Source organism: Rhinatrema bivittatum, chromosome 16, assembly GCF_901001135.1.
Source record: "Rhinatrema bivittatum chromosome 16, aRhiBiv1.1, whole genome shotgun sequence".
Lineage (NCBI taxonomy): Eukaryota > Metazoa > Chordata > Amphibia > Gymnophiona > Rhinatrematidae > Rhinatrema > Rhinatrema bivittatum.
Window position 1 is genome coordinate 30,391,827 of NC_042630.1, and position 21,768 is coordinate 30,413,594.

At 46.0% G+C, this 21,768-nt stretch overlaps 1 long non-coding RNA gene across 1 annotated transcript in view; it reads left to right on the plus strand.

The window, feature by feature from the left end:
* Positions 1–21,768, plus strand: part of LOC115078070 — a 200,033-nt gene that overhangs the window by 102,710 nt on the left and 75,555 nt on the right. Inside the window, exon 4 of the long non-coding RNA XR_003853061.1 lies at positions 12,382–12,526. This is a non-coding gene — a long non-coding RNA (uncharacterized LOC115078070). The remainder of the gene's footprint in view (positions 1–12,381; positions 12,527–21,768) is intronic.

Sequence of the window (21,768 nt, forward strand, 5' to 3'; positions counted from 1 at the left end):
TACCGGACAGCGGCACTCGAAGGAGTTGAGGCCGCAAGTAGCCAGGGACTCAATTAAATTTGCGTCGTCAGCGTCGACGCCCTTCGCAGTGAGTCGGGGACCCGATTGAAGCAGGCTGACCCATCAGTGTCTAAACCGGTGCACTCCAAAGCATCGACGCACTCCAAGGACTCTGCGTCGAGACATAAAACATCGATGCACATGAAGCCGACTCACACAATGTCGTTGACTCCAACACAGAAAACATCGGGATCGATGCCGAAGCAGACGCCCGAAGCACCTATATCGACGCAAAAAAAGAAAAGCTCAACACAGACAGTGTCTACTTCGACGCTGAGTGCGTCACTAAAGACGCACAAACACAAATCAGCAGCTCACGTCGCCTCGCAAAAACCACAGCAGTCAAAATCAACGCAGGACAAATCTAAACAGGCGCACTTGAGGCCTATATCGAAAACACCTCAGCCGCACACCTCAACTCACGTAATGAGTGTCCACAGTCATAGAGTAGCGGGACCTACGAGCAGCGGCCGGAAGGATTCCACTTCCTCGGAAACAGGAGGAGTATTTAACCCTTCCCCCATGAGCTTCCATAGCTCACAATCCTCGCATCAATCCAAATCACCCGAGAGTGAGCATGGTACATCAAGACCGCAGTGGGCAGGAGACTACGTGAGACTTACCACCTCATCCCTGAGACGTTCAAGATCTCCTCCAGCAGGGGAAGACATATCACAATGTCCACCAGCCAAAAAAGTAAAGAAAACTACGGTACTGGGAAACGACACATCGCCCCATCTGAGAGACACACATGGCAAGCAGAGAATGCCACCAAAAACAAAGGAGGCATTTTTACAGTTGTAGTCAGCCCTCTCTGGCCTTTTTGAGATAAGAACATAAGAAAATGCCATACTGGGTCAGACCAAGGGTCCATCAAGCCCAGCATCCAGTTTCCAACAGTGGCCAATCCAGGCCATAAGAACCTGGCAAGTACCCAAAAACTAAGTCTATTCCATGTAACCATTGCTAATGGCAGTGGCTATTCTCTAAGTGAACTTAATAGCAGGTAATAGACTTCTCCTCCAAGAACTTATCCAATCCTTTTTTAAACACAGCTATACTAACTGCACTAACCACATTCTCTGGCAACAAATTCCAGAGTTTAATTGTGCGTTGAGTAAAAAAGAACTTTCTCCGATTAGTTTTAAATGTGGCCCATGCTAACTTCATGGAGTGCCCCCTAGTCTTTCTACTATCCGAAAGCGTAAATAACAGATTCACATCTACCCGTTCTAGACCTCTCATGATTTTAAACACCTCTATCATATCCCCCCTCAGTCGTCTCTTCTCCAAGCTGAAAAGTCCTAACCTCTCTAGTCTTTCCTCATAGGGGAGTTGTTCCATTCCCCTTATCATTTTGGTAGCCCTTCTCTGTACCTTCTCCATCGCAATTATATCTTTTTTGAGATGCGGCAACCAGAATTGTACACAGTATTCAAGGTGCGGTCTCACCATGGAGCGATACAGAGGCATTATGACATTTTCCGTTTTATTCACCATTCCTTTTCTAATAATTCCCAACATTCTGTTTGCTTTTTTGACTGCCACACTGTACCGACTATTTCAATGTGTTATCCACTATGACACCTAGATCTTTCTTGGGTTGTAGCACCTAATATGGAACCCAACATTGTGTAATTATAGCATGGGTTATTTTTCCCTATATGCATCACCTTGCACTTATCCACATTAAATTTCATCTGCCATTTGGATGCCCAATTTTCCAGTCTCACAAGGTCTTCCTGCAATTTATCACAATCTGCTTGTGATTTAACTACTCTGAACAATTTTGTGTCATCTGCAAATTTGATTATCTCACTCGTCGTATTTCTTTCCAGATCATTTATAAATATATTGAACAGTAAGGGTCCCAATATAGATCCCTGAGGCACTCCACTGTCCACTCCCTTCCACTGAGAAAATTGCCCATTTACTCCTACTCTCTGTTTCCTGTCTTTTAGCCAGTTTGCAATCCACGAAAGGACATCGCCACCTATCCCATGACTTTTTTTACTTTTCCTAGAAGCCTCTCATGAGGAACTTTGTCAAATGCCTTCTGAAAATCCAAGTATACTATATCTACCGGTTCACCTTTATCCACATGTTTGTTAACTCCTTCAAAAAAGTGAAGCAGATTTGTGAGGCAAGACTTGCCTTGGTTACAGAGATGGCTCTAGCCAGGGAGGCTCTGGAGCCAAGTCCTCACAATGAAGCGAGGCCGGTCCACTCCTCCGTCCCGGTTATAGGAAGTTGGTAGACTATATTTTTTATGAGGAGTGGGCCAAAGTCACTCTGGACCAATGGGTTTTAAGCGTGATAAAGCAAGGTTACAGTTTAGATTTTGCTCGTCCACTAAAGGACCTGTTCATGACCTCCCCTTGCCCCTCCGTGGAGAGGAGACTAGTGATGCTTGGAGCCTTTGTTCCCATTCCCTTGGAAGAACGATGAAAGGGACGTTACTCCATTTATTTCATGGTTCCATAGAAGGAAGGGACTCTTCATCCAATTCTGGATTTGAAGAATGAATGTTGCTTTCAAAGTCCCTCTCTCATTGCAGCGGTCTGCAAGGGGGAGTTCTTTGTCTCTGGATCTGACAGAGGCATTCTTGCTCATAAGAATCCGACCCATCAGATTTCTGCAGTTCAAAATCCTCAGCATGCATTTTCAATTTTGCACCTTGCTGTTTGGACTGGCAACAGCTCCATGGACTTTCCCCAAGGTGATGGTGCTGGTAGCAGCAGCTGAAAGAAAGGAGGGGGTACTGGTGCACCTGTATTGGGACAACTGGCTTATTCGGGCAAAGTCTGAGACCCTATGCAGGCAAGCGGAGGATCTGCTGCTGTTGCAGTGCTTGCGATCACTTGGCTGGATTGTGAATTCGTCCAAGAGTTCTTCCATTCCTTCTCACGTGGTGGAATTTTTGGGAGCACGCTGCGATACCAAGCTGGAGTGCATTGGCAAGTTGCAATTGCAAGTTTACAAATTGCTGGAGAGCCAAGTGCCCAGGGTATGGGAGTACATACAGATTCTCTGCTCTATGGTGTCCAGTGCCTCTGGTGTTTGCAGGTGGTGTTACTGTCCCAGTGGGATCAGTTTTCAGAGCAGTTCTAGCTTTCACTATTGCTTACAGACTTGGCCAGTTCCAGCCTCTCCGATTGGGCCTGGCAGACAGCTCCCCCAATCTATGCAGGACCTGTGGTCGGTGAAGGAAGCATTTTGGTCTCAGTCGCTTTCAGGTGAGGGCGGTATGGTTGGTGCTGCATGAGTTTTTTCTTCCTCTTGCATGGCCGTCTGGTCAGTATCTTGTCAGATAATGCAGTGATGGTGGCTTATATCAACCGGTAGGGTAGTACCAAGAGTCGAGCGATGGCTCGGGAGCTAATCCACTGGGCAGAGCAGCATCTGGCATTGATAGTGGCTTCTCACATAGCCTGGATTGACAATGTGTAAGTGGATTTTCTTAGCCGTCAACAGCTGGATGGAATGGAAACAGTTGGAGGAAGCAATTGGCTCTCATCTGTTACAGGTGGGGCAAGCCCTGCATGGATTTGATGGCAACTCATCGAAATGCCAAGGCACCCCGCTTCTTCATTGCAGAAGAGAGGGTGGAATGGAGGGAGTCTATACCTTGGTTCTTCCTTGGCCGCAAGACATTATGTGTTTCTGCCGTGGCTGCTGGTGGGCAAGATTTTGCGGGGGGGGGGGGGTGTGGGGCTTCACCAGGAGATGTGATTCTGGTGGCTATAGAATGCCCTCGGTGGCTTTGGTTTGCTCATCAATCTAGTGGTGGATGGCCTGATGGGACTCGCTCTTCTGCGCCAAGGTCCCGTATCTTCAGATCAGGCGCCTTGCTTTTGTCTCGCAGTTTGGCTTTTGAGAGGGAACGCTTAAGTGAGAGGTTTCTCTGAAGATGTTCCTATGTAAGCTTCCATTGCACATTTCTTTTCTTTCTTACAAAGAGGTTTGAAGGGTTTCTCCTTTAACTCTATCATAGTTCAATTGACAGCATTAGTTTGTCTTCGAGGCAAGGTCCACGGAGCAGCTGTGGCTGCACATACGACTGTGGGGCGGCTACTCTGGAGGGGTGAAGCATTTGTATCCTCTGGTTCAGAAGCTATCTTTCCTGGAGTCGTAACTTGGTCCTCAAAGGCATGTGTGCGGCACCATGTGAGCCTGTTAGGTCGTCTATGAAAGATCTCATTTTGAAGGAGATTTTCTTGGTTAAAATTTGTTCCATCAGACGAATCTTGGAGCTTAAAGTCCCTATAGATAACTGTTGCCATCCATCAGGGGCTGCTTCTCAGGTAGGAATCACCACAGCCCTTTAAGCTTATGCTTTTCTGCCCCTGGCAATGGGTATGTTTGCTGGATCTGTCTTGCCTTGTTTTCTTTTCTTTCAAGTTTTCCATCCTCCAAGCTGATGCAAGAGTATTTAGCCTCAAACTAACCTTTGGTCCTGCACCCCTCTCCCCCAGCTTAGCTACTGTCTGCAGCTCCAGCACAGTGCGCTCTCCTACTGGTGGCAGTAGCTCCAGACAGCATCTGTTTCTTACAGTATTGCCTCTTGCACAGCACCCCTCTAGGCCACATGCTGGCTGGATTTTGCTGCTCTTGGATGACCACCTTGTTTGTGTACTGGAGGCACCGGCCCTGCCATCCTTCATTAAATCTTTCCAATAAGTTCATGTCTCCTCTGCTAGTTTTCTTTTGCCTCTCTCCATCACCATTGTATTACTCTGCTGATTTGCTGCAGGGGTGAATTAACCAGCAGTCAGAACAGCCAAGTACCTATGGGCAGCCTCCCTGTATATGAATCATAGGAACATAAGAATTGCCATGCTGAGTCAGACCAAAGGTCTATCGAGCCCAGCATCCTGTCTCTGACAGTGGCCAGTCTGGGTCACCCAGGCTAAAGAGTAGATCCATTTATTGCTGCTTGGCTCTCCGGAAACTTGTCCAATCCCCTCTTAAAACCCTGCTGTGCTAGATGCCAGCAAATTCCACAGTTTGTTTGTGCATTCAGTGAAAACAAAAAACAAAACTTGGTAATGTTCTATTTGTCTTTTTGACTGCTGCCACACACACACCTGCAGATTTCAATATATTGTCTGCAGTGTCTCCAAGATCATTATTGGATCTGCTGGCTACTTGCCTAAATTTGACTTATAGAACCTCCTTTCACCTTCCTATGTCATTGGGACTCACATGTACCATGACAGCCATCTCCTCTAAATCCTATCTAGATGATGCATTAGATCTGCCACTTTCACACCAAGTTACCAGGCACCTACATTCCTAATGATCAAATCACCAACTATGATGGCCATCAGCCCCTGTGCACGGACCCTCTGAGACACATCCTCGGTGTTGGAGGATAAAACGCAGCAGAGGGCAGGTCCTAGCTACAGAATCACTTCCTGCCGCACCAAAGTGATGCTCTTCTTCTTCCAGTTGACCTTGCTTCTCCCAAGCAGCACAGGGAAGCAGGACCACACTCCTGTGTCCCTGAAGTTTCCCTCTGTTTGCCTCAGCTCTGGTTCTGTCACTTTGGCCTCCAGAGATCGGATTCATTCTCTGAGAGCCGAACTCCTTGCACTGGATGCGTGCGTACAGTCTCTCACCAAGAGGTAAATAATCAGATGTGGCTCTTGGTGCAAAAGACATGTTGGGGGCCTTCTATCTGCGTCTTAATAATGTTGTGTTAAAGTTATTTAAAGTTGCATAAGGAGTAGGAAGGTTTAAACTAAATCAAAATACCCAATAAATTTAAGGGACTTAATTTTAACCTGTTTAACTAACTGTTCTATTGTAGGCCATTTACAATTGTCAGGGTTGATGTAAATACCTGATTTGTTTCTTGTTGAGAGAAACTTTACTCCTAATTTGGGTAACAGTCTATACAGAGAGATAGAGATAGTTACCCAAATTAGGAGTAAAGTTTCTCTCAACAAGAAACAAATCAGGTATTTACATCAACCCTGACAATTGTAAATGGCCTACAATAGAACAGTTAATCAAACAGGTTAAAATTAACGTGTGTGTATGTATATGTAACTGGGATGGATGGGAAAAATCAGACACCACTGATTACTTCTCCAGGATAGGGCACTCACATCCTCCCATAGCAAAGAATTAATTTTTGCCAGCTAATGCACACAGAATAACTTTAGCCCTCTATTTTCCTTAACATTCTTTCTAGCGACACAGAATAAACTTTAATCCTCTATTTCTTTTGCAAGCTTTGAACACACCCTTTCCCCCAGCCAACCAATACTTGCAGATGCCATGTGTGCATTCAGAATCCCTCGGGATTTCTTTTATATCAGCCGCTGCATGCCGTACCATCTTGGTGGTGGTAGGGCACCTGGGGAATAAATCCACTGCTGCATCTGTGTAACTTCTCATTGCTCTCTCAGCCTCATCTGACTTGGTAGAGTAGGATGGGTTTTAATGTACTAAGTATCTTCAGAATCCATTATTTCTATGTTTAGGACTGGCATTGGGGTGGGGAAGCAAGGCCATTTCCCGGGGTCCCCAGCACTACAAAAGGCCCCCTTGGCAAAACTGCATGATCTCACTGAGACAGAGCTATAGGGTGCTGGCCAGCACTGGCCAGGCTTTGTTTCTTGATCCCCCAGGGCACCTAGCACCAGCTCTGTCCATTTTATTAGTCAGAAAACCTTTTCCATAAATGTTCTGTTCCCAGACATCCTCTGACACTGTGTGTGTGTGTGTGTGCGCAATAGCCTGCAGAATGTTGGCTATTTTGCTGGAGGTTTTTATTTGTTTTGAGGCCATGCCCGCGATCAAGAGCGTAGGAAAGCAGCTCCATTGTTTTATCCAGGCCCTATCTCTCTGGCCAGTCACTGGAGTGATGTGATGTCTGAGAGCCCCTCTCAACACCCACGGGCGTCCTGTGATGTTGGATTACTGGTCTTATCGCTGTACTTCTGGGAATTTGCAGCCTGAGAACACCTCCTCCCCCCCCCCCCCCCCTTCCCCCTCTGTCTCTTCCCAGCAGGATCCGTTGGCTTTTCCTTAATTTGTCTTCCATTTATGACTAGACTATAATGTGAGAATGAAAGATAAAGACATTGATGTGATTGACATCCCTTAGCAGTATTACTACCATACTGCTGTCGTAATGCAACATCAGGTTGTAGAGTACCTAGGCCATTCTATTATCACAGAAATACCAGAGACCCAGTGTGTTTAATTGTGAGACTCTATTGGTTTTCAGCCAATGGAATTGGCAGTCTCAGAAGCTCAGTATTCTGTTCACGAAAAATTATCTGCTCAAGAAGCTCCGTGAAAATCTCTTATTCTGTAGTGACGTCCCTTCATAAGCTTGTTGTATTCAGCACCAGTGCAGCTGTTTCCTGGTGGTTTTCATGGGCATGAACAGGGCTATATGAAAGGGAGGACAAGAGAGGCTTTCTGCTCTCAGTTGGCTCTTCAGGTTCCCACTTTACCTTCCTGTATCTCCTTCCCCAATGTCATTGGCATCCCTCACTTGACTGGAAGTGTCCATGTGGAGGAATCAGTCTACTATGTGGACATCCTTTTGGGCTCAACCCCTACAATCATAGAAATCTATACTAATGGGCAAGAATATTAAAGAGTGATTACCTCAGACTGCCAAAGTACTGATGCCTTTGCATATTTAATCCAGTGCCGGACACAAACCCCCTCCCCCCAAAACCTAAAAAGAAAGTAGAATCTGAGACCCAAAGGGTCGACAGTTCTGGTTTTGTAAAGCTAGGCTTATCCGAGCCCAGTATATAGTATCAGCAGGTGCTGGGCGTGCTGAGTGCTTGCCAGCAGCATGCTTTCCCCAGAGTGCGCTGCAGAAGGATGCCTTGCATTTCTTGCATGCCAAGGTGGCCTCTGCTGAGTCAGTTTGTGCTTCAAGTTTAGTAAACTGTTTTCTCTCACTTTAATAAGAGCTTTATATTTATCTGCTTTGGATGACATTTTGTAAAGGCCAACATATGTTATCTGATTTGTACTTTTCACTTTTCCCTTACTAAATAACAACTTACCTCCAGTCTGCAAGAAGAGGGCCTAAATTAGATAATTCCAAAGCCAGACCTAGTTCTCCCTTTCCTTTGCTGACGGGCCTCTTGCTGGCTGCTCTGACAAAATATGAAGGTCCTGCTGCATACTAACTAATTAGCACTGGAGCTCAATTAGTTCTGATTGGCATTGTGTTGGAGAGGAGCCAAGAAACACTGTGGTGTCAACTCTCAGGGAAGACTCTCTTCTCAAAGGCTAATGTGCAGAGAAAGATGCCAGCACACTGCCAAGGAGTTCTGTGTAGCTTTGGAGTCATTTCTTCAAGAGCACATCGCCACCACCACTGGACTGGGCAACCAAGGCCTGCAGAGCATGGAATAAAAACAAGGCGATCCACCCTACAGAATCTGAGCAAGTCTGGTCACTACCGAATCCTGTGGCCACACAGCTAGGCCCTGGTAGCACTTTGGTACAGTGAAGATGGGTCCTCTTGCCAGCACTATAGGGAGCAACTGGACAGTGCCCTTGAATTTTTTTTCACTCTGCAGTTTAGTTAAATGGATGGGCCTAGTGGAAAGAATAAAGCTTCTGCACCTCGTAAAGCAAAATCCTGCTGATGCTATTGAAGTTGTTAAATGAGTGACCGAGCTGCTTTTTTGCAAGAAAGGGGTTGTAACATAGATATTTCCATGTAATAGTATTATCCTCTTCCAGTTAATATGCACAGTTAGGAGGAGGAGGAGAGGATCCTGAAAGCAGAGTTCACCCAGGCCTTGGTATCAGTTGTAAGCCCAGTCATTTTATTATCCAGAAACACATGCTGTGATGAGGGAACGTTGAAGAGGAGTATAGTTGGAAGTCTGTGTGTGTGGTGTCTGTGAGGGTGGAAGAACATAATTGCCATCCTGAGTCAGACCAAAGTCCATTGAGTCCAGCATCCTGTCTCCAGTGGTGGCTAATCCAGGTTGGAAGTACCTGGCAGATCCCACGAGTAGATGTAATTCCTGTTACTCACTCCCAGAGATAGCAATATTGTGTTACGGACCTTTCCTCCAAGAACTTGTCCAGACCTTCCTGCTATGCTTGTCACCTTGATCACGGCCTCCGGTAACAGATTTCACAGCTTGATCGTGCGCTTAGCGACAAAGTACTTTCTATGATTTGTTTTAATCTGCTGGTTATTTCATGGAGTGTCCCCTTGTTTTAGTGAATAATTCTTTTATTTTCATGTTCCACCCCAGTCCTGATTTTTATAAACTTCTATTGTGTCTCCTCTTAGCCGTCTCTTCTCCAAATTGAAGAGCCCTCCATCCCCTTTATCATTTTTGTCATCCTCCTCTGTGCCCTATCTAGTTTTGCTGTGTCTTTCTTGAAATGGGAACACCAGAAATGCACAAGTATTGTGTGTGGTTGCACAGTGGACCAATATGAAGGCAGTATGATATCTTATATTTTATTCTCCATTCCTTTTCGGATTTCCATTTTCACCACCAACTCACCTTGAGCTGAGAATTTCAACGTATTGTCTACAAGGATTCTAATGTCCAATTTCTTGGGTGGTGACTCCCACTGCAGAATCTGGAGTTGGAGTTGATAGATTTCCCTAGGTGCAACACTTTACACTTTTTGACATTAAATGTTAACTGGCCATTCACTTGCCCAGTCTCCTACTCTCACAAGGTCCTTCTGCAGTTCCTTGCAGTCCACTACAGTTTTAACGAATCTTGAATAATGTGTGTGTCATATCTGCAAATTTGATCGCTTCACTTGTTTGTTTTTTTTCTGAATCGCTTCTGTGCTACCTCTTTAGACTTGGCCAGCACTCTTAAGCAGGTCTGGATTTAGACACTGGCTAATATTGCCTACCAAGGGTACCTTGAGACCTGATCAGGTGTGCCACAGAAGACTCGCCACTGGCTGATGCTCAGGGCCAGGCCAGCGCTTGGGTTCTGCTCTCAGGACACCAGCAGTGGCTTTTAAATGTGCAGGAGCTCCTTTTTGAGAACATGCGTAATCGTGCAGGCCTCTTCCTAGCTACAGTGGGAGTAATTGGGCAGCATGCAGGGCATGGATAACTGGGCCCCGACTGATGCAGCACACAGTATCACTTCATCTTCCCTCTCCTCCGTCCAGTCTCTCTTATCCCCAGGCTGAATGAGATGGGAAAAGCATGCACTGACTCAGTGGACAGAGATGGAGATCTGGTAGCCACACCCAGCAGCCAAGATAACTAACCAAGGCAGCTGCCCTCACCACGTAGACTTCTTCTGCATTTATGTAAAGGGAGCTGGTCCACTGTGAGTTCGTGTCTTCCCGCCTCTCGCCCTTTTGTTTTATAATTTGGAAGAGACAGGTGGGACATTTAATGCATCTGCGGTGCTATTTTTTTTTTTTTTTTTTGCCCTGCTGCCACTCGAGCCTGCGCTCGCAGAAGAAAGCTCCCTGTGGGGCCAGCACAGAGGCCCAGCAGCGTTTCCACGACCACATGGGTTTTGATGATAACACGATGCCTAGGCGGGAGGAGGCAGGGGCTGCTGCTTCCCTTCGGGTTTTCTTCCGTGAATTTTTAAGATGATGGCGAGTGCAGGCCTGGCCACTCTGAGGGGAGGAGGCCAAGGGAAGGATCTGGGTAGGTGCAGTTTGGGGTGTGGGCATATCAGATTTCCCCCCCCTCTAACTTCTTGGGGAGGGGGATCCACCCACCCTTCCCATTGGGCGCCCTAATAAGTCTAGCCCTGCTTGTAAGGAACCAACCTTCGGTAGCCTTCTTAATTAAAGGGGGAGTAGGGCATGGGCAAAGGGAAGGAAGACCTTCATTTCACGTGAAACCTGTGTCCCTCACAGCCGTGACCGTCTTGGAGGAGCTCAGCATTCCAGCAATGGGAAACCCAGATTATCTTTGGACATGCCCGAGAAATTAATCCTGACCTTCCACTCTTCAGTATGCTGAGCTAGCCGTGGTCTGACATCTTGAGGATGTCTTCCGGATTCTGTGCTGGAGTACAGATGGTTTTTTTTTTTTTTTTTTTGGTGTCTTTGATTAGGGGAGCACCTGGGTGGGGGAGGGGAGAATTCGTGAAGGATGGTCCCTGAGCAGCTAGGGAGTTCGCCCCATATGGAAACAATAGACCTATCCATCCTTCAGTGGCTTCTCTCCTGAAGTTTGCCTTCACAGCTCACATCTAGTTGTTCTAAAGGACAATTCAATAGAAAACAACACTTTTTTTTTTTTTTTTTTTTCCATACAAAACTTGTGTGCGGTGACCCTTTGGGTTCATTACCAGTAAGGGCCTAGTTAACTCCAGAAGGTAGGAAAGATAGATTAGTAATTAGGGGAGGCACCATTTGGTACAGCCCCTGCATCTGAGGGTACTGGGATGGCCATCCTCTTGTGAGATAATGAAGGCAGCTTCTCTCCCTTACAGGCCAATACAGAATGGTGCGCTCAGCCGAGCACAACCGTTGGCCTCCGTTTGGATGCGCGTTGCATGTTGACGAGCCTATTAGGTATTCACCTGCAATACAGAAAGCAAAATGTGCGGCCAAGCACTGGGGATGTGGGTGGGGTGCTAGGATAAGCAAGACCTGCCCTTTGCACCAGGCAAGTGTACAGAAAAGCAGGAAAAACTGCTTTTCTGTACACCCTCCGAGTTAATATCATGGCAATATTGTCGGATGCCCCCCCCCCCCCCCCCCCCCCCCCCCCAAAAAAAAATCTGCCCGTGGGTTGGAAAACGGACGTTCAATTTTGCCGGCATCCTTTTTCTGAACCCTTGGCTGTCAGCAGGTTCGTCAGCCGTCAGACCTGCTGATAGCCGCCTCTTCCGCTAATAAGGAGGTGCTAGGGACGTTCTAGTGTCCCTAGCGCCTCCTTATTAGCGCAGGCCCTAATTTAAATAGTGAATAGTGTGCCTGGGTGCGCGTTGGGAGAGCGGGCGCTCGCCTTGGAGCGCCCGCTCTCCCGTGCACTTTACTGTGTAGGGCTGTGCAGCCTGTTTGTTGGAGTTGGGAGGGCCTACCCTGGACTTGGGCATCCCTTGTTTGCAGTAATTGGGGGGGGGGGGGGGGGGGGGAAGGTTGGGAAGCAGCCTTTCCTATCTATCCGGGTTCCTTTTTTGGGAATTTTCCACTCTTTTTGTAAGAAGCCTTGTGAGACCCCTTTTTGGCCTGGAGAGCGGTTACAGGGCAGTCTCCCACTGGGGGGTGCTAGGATAAGCAAGACCTGCCCCTCTGCACCTTCCTCCAGGACAGAGGTATGGTGGTGAACTGCTGCAAGTGATGTCTGCTGTTTGAAATCTGTTTTAGGGAAGAAGATTTTTGGTTAGAAGATCTGGGAGGAAAGTTTTACTGCTCCCTTCCTGCTGAAGGAGGAACCTGGAGAGGGTTGTGGTGTTCCTGTGGGGATCCTCTCTTTCCATCAAGGGATCCAGACAGAGAGAGCGAGAGAATTGTGAGTAAGATCAAATCTGAGATATTCTGAGGACCTCCATCAGGCATCTTTAGCCTGGGGAAGAGGTATTTTGGGACTTTGTATAAGACTGATATTACCATTACCTTGCCAGTTTGGGAGTGGTTTTTTTTTTTCCTGTCCAAACAAGAATACCCCTGCTTATGCAAGCCCTGGAGTTTGTGTTTTCCCTTACTCTGGTAAAGAGAGAGACTGGGAATTGTACATGGTAAGGACCGTTCTAAATCCTGCCATTGATTTGTTAGAGAACGCTCTCCTGCATTGTTTGTTGGCACTCACGTTCAAAGTGGAGAAAGAGGAGGTGTTACCTCTCTGATCAGACAGTTTCACCCCTGCTGTCCAGGGTCTTGGAGGAAAAAGTCCTCCCTCCTGCCAGCAAAAGAACCCAGCCCTGGGGTCAGAGAGACTGTGTGACCAGAGGTTGGAGTTGGAACTTGGCCCTAAGATATATTCAATTCCTTCATGGCCCCATTGGTGTTTAGTCATCACCTGGAATTGGGAGTTACATGTGTTATCCCACAAAAGCAACATCTGTATACAGCTCTTATCCAGTTGTGTTCGCTGGTAGTTATCTGTCTCAGTTCCCGTGGGTCCAGTTTTGATTTTACTTTAAAAAAAAAAAAAAAAAAAAAAACACATGTGTGCATGCACTGGGGTAAAGCAAGGAATAGTTTGGTCTGGTTGGGTGACCTGGCATAGCCTGAAGTGCCCAGAAACCTCTTGAAAGAATGTCTGCCTCAAGATTGAGGTGAGGTGGCAACCCTAATCTCTGGTACTAGTCTACTGCATTCTAGTCCTCGACAACATCTGGGCTAAATTGTCAAAGTGAATAATAATATACTCATGAAATACTCCTTGCAAAAAAAAAATGCCTAAGCAAGGAGGAATTCACCCAGGGTGCACCTTGTCCTGTAGTTTCTCTGAAAGATGGATCTCGTTGTGCGTTTCTTGGCTCCAACGGAGTGAGGGGCAACGCAGGAATCATAAAAGTGTAACTTAAACACCGGGAAGCAGTCCAGAAGTGGAATGTGAGTTTAATTCCAGCCCTCCCCCACCCCCTCTCCCAAGATATCACAGCCCTTATTCAGGGCACTTCATGTGTTTCACATTTAATGGTGACTGGGGAAAGTCAGCCAAAGATATGAAACTTCACAGCTGAGTGAGGAGGGCCTTCTCCAAAAGTCACGGCAGAATCGCGGCCCCTGGGAGCGCTGCGGTATGGCAGCTGTGTGCAGATTGCACATCTGTCCTGCCCCCTTACATGCACAGGTCAAAATAACCCAACACTAGGATACAAAAGGAAAACAGAGAGATCTTTACTAAGAGCGCAGAACATCTGACAGTTCATAAACATTCAGGAATTTCTAGCATAAAGCGATTACACTGAACTGTAAAACTCTGGAAGAAAATGGTGGGATCATGTGAGAGGCACCAGTCCTGATCTTTCTGCAAAACGCTTTCTCTCAAGGCAGTAAGGGCCAAAGGCCAGAAAAAAATCTGATGGACAGGATGCTACCTCACATCTTAAGCAGTCAGGTTTTCAGGATTTCCACAATGAATGAGAGGGTTGGGAAGCAATGTACTAATGGGTTGAAAGCCAGAAAAACAAATGTTGCCATTCTTACCCAGGGCAAGTCTGTCTCTAGGTAAGCTTTGCCCTGTATAATTGAGTAATATCCCATGCATTGGCTGGTTAGTGCCCTCCAACTTGCTAACCTCAGGGTAATCCCCCCCACTGCAAGCTGTCTTATATTTAAAGAATTAAATATTCTTTGGGTCGTTTGGCCACCCTACCTATCTCGGGAGGGAGAACATAGGCTATCTGATGTTTGCTGGAGGAAGCAGGGCCTACATTCTCTCTCCTGAAACTGCGCCACTAGGCCACCCTGCCTCAGACATGATATTTGTTTTTAATTTTCTAACTATAAAACAGCTTACCCTGGGAGGTAACATAAGAAACCAGAACTGGCCAAAAGTCTCCCTCCAAACATCGAATTGCTGGCAGCTCTTTTTCAGGGTGCAGGAGAGCTGGTATTGTCCTAGTAATTAGCTCCACTGAATTAATTGGTTGTTTGTGCCTGGAGAGCCAGACTCCTACTGATGCTACTGAGGGGGATCATCCGTCTTTCTGCTGTCTACCATCTACTGCCTGGCTCTTTAAATTACTGTCCCCACGATGACGCTGAGGTGGCTTGCAAAAGTTTCAGCAGCTTCCTCTTCCTAAAACTGCAGCAGTTGAAACTTTTTATTTTTTTAATAAATTAATATTGGGCAGTTGGGTGTTTCACAATAGTAACTGTTAAAATCTGAAGGGATTTAATATTTCCAGCAAGACTGGTGGAAGATAGCTCAATTCTCTGCATGGCTTGGATATCTGTCAGAGCCGAACTAGCCCAGCTCCCCATGTGGCATATCTGTCTCATCTTCCTCTCTGGCACCAACTGAACAGTGCTGGAGGGGAAGCAGAACGCTGATCTGTGGTGTTGCTCGAAGTCAGTGTGAGCACACCTGGTGCCCGCTGAGGCTCTGTGGGTATGATTGGTGTATGTACGATTGGGATTGCAATGTTGATATTTTTGATAGCTTTATAAATAGAGTATCGGAATTACCAGTGCACCTTATGAATGTATTATATTTTTTGTCTTTTCACACAGATATTGTTAATTTTTACAAGTCTTTGATATAAATTTAATAAACCTGTAATTGAAAATGTTTTGAGGATTATATAAAAAGTAATTCTCTGTTCGTTTGGGTTTTAGTATTGATTCATATTCAGAGGGCTGATACATACACTTTTTGTATTTACCTGATTAGGTTACATTTACCTGGTGCTAGTCTTCTTGAGGAGCACCATCTCCATCTAATTTTAGAAGTTATTACTGTGCAGCACTGAACTATATAAAATCTGATGTTGAACGGCTTTCTATAAATAGATGTGCTGCAGAGGGAGTTGGTACGAATGGCTGTGAAATCCAAAAATACCAGAGAGAATGAGGGGAACTGATCACCCTAGACACACCCTGCTTGTTATATCCTTTATTCTCTGCTTCTTGCTCTCAGACCGATACAGTACAGTGCGCTCCAGTGGAGCGCACTGTTAACCCGCGAATGGATGCGCGTTTGACGTGCTAGCGTTACCCCTTATTCAGTAAGGGGTCAAATGCGCATCCAACCCCCCCCAAACCTAATAGCGCCCACAACGTGCCAATGCATGTTGATGGCCCTATTAGGTATTCCTGCGCGATTCAGAAAGGAAAATGTGCAGCCAAGTCGCACATTTTACTTTCAGAAATTAGCGCCTGCCCAAAGTAGGTGCTAATTTCTCCGTGCACCCTCCGACTTAATATCATGACGATATTAAGTCGGAGGTCCCAAAAGTTACAAAAAGATAAAAAAAAATTGAAGTCGGCCCGCGGGTTGAAAACCGGATACCCAATTTTGCCGGCGTCCGGTTTCCGAACCCATGGCTGTCAGTGGGTTTGAGAACAGACGCTGGCAAAATTGAGTGTCTGCTGTCAAACCCGCTGACAGCCGCCACTCCTGTCCAAAAAGAGGCGCTAGGGACGCGCTAGTGTCCCTAGCGCCTCTTTTTTTACCACCTGGCCTAATTTGAATACTGAATCACGCACACAGGAGAGTGCGCAGACTTTACTGTATCGGCCCGTCTGTTAGAGAGGGCACTGAGTGAGATGGGCTTCTGCACTGACCCAGTGTGGGGTTTCTTACATCCTTATTTCTTTTGGGTTCTGGTACCTGTCAAAAGTGGTGGGTTCAAATACAAAATGCTCCTGGTTTTGACCACATCTGATCTTTTTACATAACCTTTCCACCTTGGGGTTATCTCTTTGCTGGTCAGGGCCTCTGTAAGATGAGATTTGGTGGAAAATGAGTACAGTTCCCCCAGTCAGTCCTGTTAAGCATGCAGTATTTCAGGAACTCTGTAAACAAAAAGGCTCATAATCACACAGACAGGCTGATGCAATATAGTGTGCTCAGCCGAGCGCACGTTTTGGATGCGGGTCCAAAACCCCTTATATAATAAGGGGATTAGCGCGTCCAGGACATGCGTCCAAACCAGTGCGTAGCTAATAGCACTCATCACGTGTAAACACATGTTGATGAGTGCTATTAGCTTTGCCCACTTTTGCAAAAACAAGTGCACTCGGTGTGCACAGTTTTACACTCAAAAATTAATGCCTGCCCCGGAGCAGTTAACTTTAGGGGCTCCTCAAGAATTAACAGAAAAGCAGAAAATGCTTGAAAAATTGACCATCCGTTTTTCCTAACCTGCACGGACAGCCACCTCTCCTGGGCACCTGCTGCTGAAGAGGTGCTAGGGACACAGTTTCCCCTAGCGCCTCCTCTTTGCTGCAGCAGCCCATTTAAATATTAAATCAGGCGCCCGGGAGAGGTGGATCGGCGTGTGTTAGGAAAGCGGCACTCAATTGTGAGCACCTGCTCTATGCGCGCCAATATTGCATCTGCCTGAGAGTTAGAGCAGAATACTGAAGCTGTACAGCACAACCTCAGTATAAACGTGACCTGTTTTTCCATGCGTTCACGTGAATGCTACCACACTATTTTTTTTTTTTTTTTTTTGTATCCATGGTTTTCTTCAGGATATCAAGGGAAAAGTCAGAACTACAGCAGTGGGGCAAAACTAAGACTGCATCAGCCCGTTGGGTTGCCTGGGGAGTGAGATTGAGGTGTTTATAACAGCATAAGAATTGTCATGCAGGGTCAGACTAAGGTCCGTCAAGCCTGGCATCCTCTCTCTCGTCAGTGGCCCCTCATTAAAAAAAAAAAAAAAAAAAAAAAAAAAAAAAAAGTAGATCCAGTTTCTTGTTCACTCCAAGCAACAAGTACTGGGTTTCCCGGAGTCATCTAATTGCTTACGGACTTTTCGTCCAAGAATTTGTCCAAGCCCGTCTTAAATCCCACAATATTTTTCTGTGACCACATTCTCTGGCAACAAATTCCATAGCTTAATTGTGCATTGGTTAAAAATACTTTTTTTTTTTTTTTCTGATTTTTGTTTTAAATGTGTTGCTTGCTGACTTCATGGAATGCCCCCAGTCCTATTTTCTGAAAGAATAAACTGATTGTCATCTCATGATTTTATAGACCTCCATCATATCCCTTCATCAGCCGTCTCTTCACCAAGATGAACAGCTCTAGCCTTTCATCATAAGGGAGCTGTTCCATCCCTTTCACCATTTTTGTTGCTCTTCTCTGTACCTTTTCTATGTCCACAGTGTATATATAATTTTTTTTTTTTTTTTTTTTTGGGATGTGTGACCAGAACTGCCCAGAGTAGTCTAGGTGCAGTCGCACCATAAGACCTATACGGAGGCATTTTGATGATCTGTTTTATTCTCCATTCTTTTCCCAATCATTTCTAATGTTCTGTTTTTAATTTATTTATTTAAAGCTTTTATATACCGACGTTTGTTTGAACATCACATCTGTTTACATATAACAGCAAAAGAGGGGGGAAAGGAAGGTGAAAAATAGCTACATCAAACAATCGGGCCAATACAGTAAAATCGCGGGAGAGCGCTCTCTCCTGTGCGCGCGATACAGTAAATAAATTTATTTAAATTAGGCCTGGCGGTAAAAAGAGGCGCTAGGGACACTAGCACGTCCCTAGCGCCTCTTTTCGGACAGGAGCGGCGGCTGTCAGCGGGTTTGACAGCCAATGCTCAATTTTGCTGGTGTCGGTTCTCGAGCCTACTGACAGCCATGGGTTCGGAAACCGGATGCTGGCAAACTTGAGCATCCGGTTTTCGAGTCACGGGCCTATTTCAATTTTTTTTTTTTTTTTTTTTTTTTTTTTTAACTTAAACTTTCGGGACCTCAGACTTAATATCGCCATGATATTTAAGTCGGAGGGTGCACAGAAAAGCAGTTTTTACTGCTTTTCTGTGTACTTTCCCGGTGCCCGGAGAAATTAGCGTTAATTTCTGAAAGTAAAATGTGTGGCTTGGCTGCACATTTTACTTACTGAATCGCACGGGAATACCTAATAGGGCCATCAGCATGCATTTGCATGTTGCGGGCGCTATTAGGTTGGGGGGGGGGGGGGGATTTGGACACGCTATTACCCCTTACTGAATAAGGGGTAAAGCTAGCGCGTCAAATGCGCATCCAAATGCCGGCTAACGGTGCGCTCCGTCGGAGCGTACTGTACTGTATCAGCCTGAATATAAATAGTAGCATCAATCAAAATGAGGAGAGAGAGGTTTGAGTTGACTGCGCATTGCACAATATATTGTCCACAATGACTCAAATATCCTTTTCCTGGGTGTTACTGCTAATGTGGAATCCAACACAGTGAATTTAAAATTGGGGTTACTTTCCCCATGTGCATCACTTTGCATTTGTTCACATTACATTTCATCTGACGTTTAGATGCCCAGTTCCCTAGTCGCATAAGGTCTTTCTGCAGTTGCTCAGTCTGCCTGTATTTTTTTGAATGTTTAAAAATACGGGCAGACTGAAAAGCTAGTTATCCTCCTGCAATCTAAGGCATAGTGCACCTCTGTAGCTGGTGGGAGCTATGTAGCTCCCTCCTTTGTGTCCAAAATGTTCCTTGGACCCCCGCTGGCTTCCTTTTTGCTGCCTTTCCTGCAGGATGGAATAGGGATCTCCTGGCTGCCCTCCTCTCTGCTCACTGTTGTGGAGAAGGGGTCGGAGGGCTGAAGGGTCACATCCCGCCAGTCCCTAATCTGCTTCCTTGTTAAAGTATGAAGTTTTTAGGAGTCCTGTTCTGGGAGGGTTTAATTTCTTCTTCTCCTCCTCCCCACCCTGACTGCCCTGGCTTTTGTTAAGTTCCTTAAAGCTCCATCAATCATGCCTTGCACTCCATGAGCTGCAAGGTCTAAATATTCAGGCAATTGTTAAAACAATCTTTCTTTCAGGGTCTTGGAAATTCTGCTTCTTACAATTCAATAATAGGCTTCATCTCCTCTCCTTACAAACTGTAGAAGGAGTATAGGAAAATCCATGTGCATATATCAGACACAAGGTTGGATTAGTACAAATTTAAATTTGTGAGCAGTAGCATCAGTTGTCAGGGCTTTCCACTCTGGCTGCTGTCCATTTGTGCATCTTTTGTAAACATTCAATCATCTTAAAAAAAATCTCTAAAGTGAGCACATCTTTCATTCCTCACCTCTTGTTTGGGTCAGAAACAGCTGAGCAGCATTTTGGCTGCAAACTCATAGGGAATTTTAAATATATGGGTTTCAGGTTTGTTGGGGGGGGGGGGGGGGGTGTAAGGAAAAGCACACAGGGATTAAAGCTAAAATCACACAAATATAGCAAGAGCCATGTATTACCACAGCTCTCATATTACAGAAATTTCAAAATGTGTCTAATTCTTTTTGTGTCAGTCTAAAGTGAATTGGATGAGGATGGGCAGGAGCAGTGGGTAATATAAGATTCAGAACCAGAGCTGGGATCTAGTGCCAGGAGCTTCTATTTGCAATTACCACCTGGGGAATTTTCCCCTGTATTAAATCCCCTCCCAACTTACTTACCTTGCAGAGAGTGTCCTCAGCTGTGGGGGCCATGCACCAGACCCCTGCAGTCATGGGCCCTAATGAATCACTATTATCATCCTTAAGTAATGGCCATGACTTCTGACACGGGGGGGGGGGGGGGGGGGCTATGAATGCCTGCTGTCCCCAGCCCTAGCTAACCCACGAAACTGAAGGCCTGACAGTGGGTATCAAACTTGGGACCTTCTGTGTAGCTGTGCACTTACCACATGCGCCACTAGTTTTTCTTAGGATAATTTTAACATATGTTAGGATAATTTAATTATGAAGGCACTGAATTCTGACTATATATGAAATGTGCATGAATGGACAGAATAGCTAAGAGTTGAAGCCTTGACTAGTGCAACAGCTCACAAGTTTCACACTTGTACTGATTCAACCTCTTTTTCTTTTGTGTAGGTGTGTAAACAAGTCAGGTAAGACTCGGGGGGAGGATATGTACCCAGGGCCAATGCAAGAGTATTTGGAGCCCTAGGTGAATCTTCAGTCGTGCCCCTCATAACTGGCCCCCCCCCCCCCAATTACCTATTGGCTGTAGCTCCAGCACACTACACCAGTACACTCTCTCTCCTATTGGTGATAATGGCTGCGGACAGCGATCCCTCCCTTGATGGTATTGTCTCTGGTGCAGCACCATTTTGAGCCTCATGCTGGTGGGTTTTTCCACCCCCAAAATTGTGTTGCTCTGGACTACTGCCTAGTTTGCCTAATGGAAGCACCAGCCCTGTCCTTACCACTACAGCACCTGGGAGTGCCAAGGCCTGTCTTGGTTGTGGAGAGAGTGCTGGGGGCCTATTCTGCCGCTGTAATTGTTAGAATGGATGCATTCAGCAGGGGTACAGAGAATCTTTTAAATGGTAATAAGTCATGAGCATGGCTCTCCCAGCTTCGTACATAGGGCCAAGTTGCTCTGGCAGTAGCCTCACTAATTTTTGTGGCTATAAAGCTTGGCCATAAGACGTGGATGGGGAGCTCTAGGGCTTGTTAAGTAGAGGAACTTCTACATTCAGTTACTCGGAATGGTAGAGTCTGAAGAGGTAAACAAGAGCTGTATTTTCTTTGGCATGTTACTCCCAGAGATTTAATGCAGTAAGATACTAAGGAAAAGAACACCAGGCCATGCCAGTCCAAAAGGAGGGTCTGGGAGGATCCTTTCCCTTTCCTGATGACTTGCTCCCTTCCTGTCAGCTATAAATAAAGGCGGCTTGTAGGCCATTTATAGCAACCGGACACAGATCCAAAGAGGCAAATCCTAAAGAGAGAGAGACAACAGATGAAGGGTGCTGGGATGATCCTGTCTGCTTGGGTAAAAGATCAGTCAGTCGCTTTCATTTTGCAAGAGTCACATAACTGTGTTAGATGGCTGACAGTCCCTGCATTTCACTAGAAGAGTGGTGCTGCTAGCTTCTTTCACTCGCTTCCATTGTAAAATGCAGAGAGATGTGGCTTTTTTTTTTTTATAGAAAATGTTATAATCACATAGGACCCTGGCGGGAGGGAGAGAAGGAGGGGTTGTCACTGCCCTGGCTTGGCCGAGATGCCAGTGTGAAGTCATTGCAATGTCTTGTCGTGCGCCCTCTGAGCTCAGCAGATGGAGGAACCCAAGAGCTCGTAATGTCTCGGTCCTCTCCAAGATTATTCTGGCTTTCCACTCCTCACCTG